We start from the raw sequence: 3729 nt of genomic DNA on the forward strand, positions 1-3729 counted from the left end.
ACAAAATTACATTCCATATTTCCAAAATGTCCTGTGGTGCTTTGACAATGAAAACAATCTTTTAAAGGTTTTTTTTGTTTTTGTTTCTTTAATTCCTAAAAAAGAAAAGCAATAATCTGGGGATATAAAAACCTGAAACTTAAAAGTTCATTCAAAATTCTTTTGAATCCCTAAGGTGGCTGTAAACAGTTTACTTTTTAAAATGTTCATAATTTAAAGGAATGTGAATACCAATGTTTATGTGAATTTCTGCCTAGGAAGCCCAGCAATGCTATATGTAGTTTCATGTTTCCATAATCCAGTCCTAACATTGCCAGTGCTATCCATACTGAGCAAGGGTCTATCCTGCCCATTGCTTTTAATTGGTCCATTCTGAATGGCCAAGTTGGGGCCATAAGATTTCTGCTGACTTTCAAGTTCAACTACAGTTGGCTTCCTTAATGTATCATTTTTACTCCTAGTTGAAACACGTTTTTCAAAATTTCTGCTGCTTTTGGGAAGTGTGCTGTAAGCGTCACTGCTGTCTTGCTATCTTGTCGGGGTTGGAGGAATGTACTGTCTTTCTTTTTAGGCTAAATAAACTCTTCACCTCCTCAGATTCCCTGTTATTGCCCAGGCGACTTTTAGAAAAGCCATTTTGCACATTTTCTTCCACACTTGTTGGGACATCATATGCATATTCTCTTAGGACCATGAGTCTGCTTGCCTGGTGTCCTTTAGTTCTGCTTTTATGTTAGTGGCTTGGGTGCATGTTTGTTTGAAATTGAACTTAACTAAAGGTGCCATGTGCATTTTAATATCATTATCCATCAAATGTTGTCAGACAACAAGCTCAGTTGTGGAGTTCAAAGGTAAAGAATTAATATGGCACCGAGAAGAAGCAGCCGGCAAGTTTATTAATTTGCAGTCCTGGGAGGAATTTTTGAAGCTTGAAGCACTTTTGTTTGTGTATGAAGACTCTGCACTGCCATTGGTGCACTTTGCTGCCTCCCTTTCCATCTCACTTGAGTTGGGGGGCTGATGTTGCCTTGCCCTGAACATGAGCTCCATCTTGGACACCACATTGTTGTCTATGCAAGCCTGACATCCTCCAGTTTATGAAAATGATGAAGCTGGCAGATCAGTAGAAGACTCCTGAGAAGGGTTCTCAGGCCATCCGGCAGTAGGGTGCATTTATCTGACAGCCATAATTCCTGTTTGCTGCTGCTGTTATTCCACAAACTATGACAGGGTAACACCATCAGCCAGGTAAGACCTGAGCATTGGTCTTGGTGAAAGTGGCAGTTCATCAGGATCCTGGCATCTTTTAGCTTTTTTAGTGACTCATTTATAGATATTTCGAGCTGTCACTCCCACCCATAGTATTGTGGCAAGAATTATGAAGAATTATCCCAACTGTTTGGCAGATGCTGGCATTTCTGGTTTAGGTTATTCCTCCTGTGAAGATTACACAAGTTCAGAAAAATACAAAAGCACAAGTTCACAAGCATGTGCCAGCTCATGAAACTGAATCTTATCAAACTGTGATGGTACACATAACTGACAGTGATGGCTGAGAGGCATAAGAGGAGAATGATAGCAATAGTACAAACCACTCAAATATCTATAAATGAGTCAATAAGAAAGCTAAAATCCTGTCAAATCCATTAAAACTGCATAGTTACTAAGGGAATAGCACTGAATCTCAGTGATATTTACATCTGAGTAGAGTATATGGCAGCCATCTCACTTATAGCTTCCTTATCTGTTCAGCAAATTGTAATCCCACTGGGCTGTGATGGCATCTGCTCTGTGCACAATTCAATGCACTGTCACATCAACAGGGATGTGGCGAGTATCTACATTCACACCATCTATTTTGGTGAGAATTATGGGGGTAACCACTTTCCATCATCAGCCAAATTTATTCAATTTTCATTGGCTGGAAAGAGCTTTCCATTGAGGAATGCAATGAGCTGAAGATTATAGAGAGAGTCATCAGTTGGTGTAACTACTCTTTTTTGCTTTGGTGAGAAAAAGGAAGGAGGAAGTGGAATAGAATCCTCCACAATAGTATTCTTTGGTGCCAGACTTGAAAATGTATTTGAAACATTGCACTTAAATCTCAGTTTCTTGTCTAGATTTCTGTCTCAATCCTGCCTCCCATAACCAGAAAGTTCTGTATGGTCAGAGGCTTCCACTTTCTATACCACAGGATAGGTCATCCCAGAGAATCCAGCAGCCTTAATGACATAAGTTTTCAGAGCAATATTGGATGAATACGCTGAACGAGCTCCATTGGCTGGATGGTATGTAGTAATGTGCTTTAGACACTGGACAGTTCCATTAGAGACTTTAGCTTCCCTCTGTGCCAGTCATAGGACACCCTCATCAGCCAACATGATGTTATCTACAATGTCAACCATCACAACGCCCAGCTCTTTTGGTTTTTCTCCTTTGTTAAATCTTCCAAATTTTTCTATCATTCCAGCCACAAATATAGTATCCATTTCGTTGGAAAAGTTGGCTGTTTCCACAGTGTAAGCCAGTAATTGTCAAGCTTTTGACACAACATTTGGAAGATTGAGGGATATCTGATTCAACATATAAAGAACGCTAGTGACATCATTTGCATATTATCAGTTTTCGGTATATATCCCACTACCATGGATACTCCAAGTACGCTGTAGATATGCAGTAATGCCTGCCAACGTTCTAGGTCATCTGAAACCAACATTTTTGTTTAACACCCCCTCCAGAGGACAGTACTGTGCAGAGGTTTCTAATACCACAATACCAACAGTTCTTGTATTGTTCCCACATTTGGTCTGGACATTACAGCCCCAATTTCCAATAGATCCAACCTGAATATGAGAAATGATTAGGGCACTTGCAATCAATGAGCCATTGTGAATCATGTTCTTTTCAACAAAAATACCTTGCAATTCATCAATTTCAACTATTCATGCATCCTGATACCATAACACTTGCATGTCTTGGTCAATATACAAAGCTACGCAATGGAAGGCTGTCTCCTTCAAACACAACATGACATGAGAGGCAGTCATGTAGAAATCTGCACGGAGATCACCTAAGTACTTTGCTGTGATTGCTTAGAATAAAATTTCATGAGGCAGGGAAAATAGCAACTGCTAGAAAGAGAACAATAATCAAGGGACTATAAGTCAAACAATTCCAGAAGCTCATACAAACCAGAGTTTCTATCATCCAGAGTGAGAAATCCCAATTAGTACATGGAACTTTCAGTAAAGACCCCATTGGGATGAAGTCTTAATAGTAACATTAAACAAACACTAGAGTAAATTCTAACCTAGATGTATCCTAAAAAAGATAAACAAGCCTCTAAAGAATCAAACTTACAGACAAGTAACATTTGCTGGACAAAGACTTTATGAACAAGACCCCAAAAGCACAAGAAAAAAAGAAAAAATAAATAAATGGGATTAAATCAAACTAAAAAGCTTCTGCACAGCAAAGGAAACAATCAACAGAGTGGAAAGACAACCTACATAATGGGAGAAAATATTTGCAGACTATACATCCAACAAGGGATTAATACCCAGAATATACAAAGTCAAACTACTGTATAGTGAAAAAACAAATAATCCAATTTAAAAATGGGCAAAGGAGATGAATAGACACTTTTCAAAGAAAAACATACAAATGGCCAACAGGTACATGAAAAAATGCTCTGCATCACTAGTCATCAGAGAAATGTAAATCAAAACT

General features: G+C 38.6%; 1 pseudogene; it reads right to left on the minus strand.

Moving 5' to 3' along the window:
• Positions 1–237: 237 nt before the first annotated feature.
• On the minus strand, positions 238–2615 carry LOC103597410 (annotated as a pseudogene).
• Positions 2616–3729: the final 1114 nt, after the last annotated feature.

This window comes from Galeopterus variegatus, unplaced genomic scaffold (genome assembly GCF_000696425.1).
Source record: "Galeopterus variegatus unplaced genomic scaffold, G_variegatus-3.0.2 Scaffold2307, whole genome shotgun sequence".
In the NCBI taxonomy this organism is placed as follows: domain Eukaryota; kingdom Metazoa; phylum Chordata; class Mammalia; order Dermoptera; family Cynocephalidae; genus Galeopterus; species Galeopterus variegatus.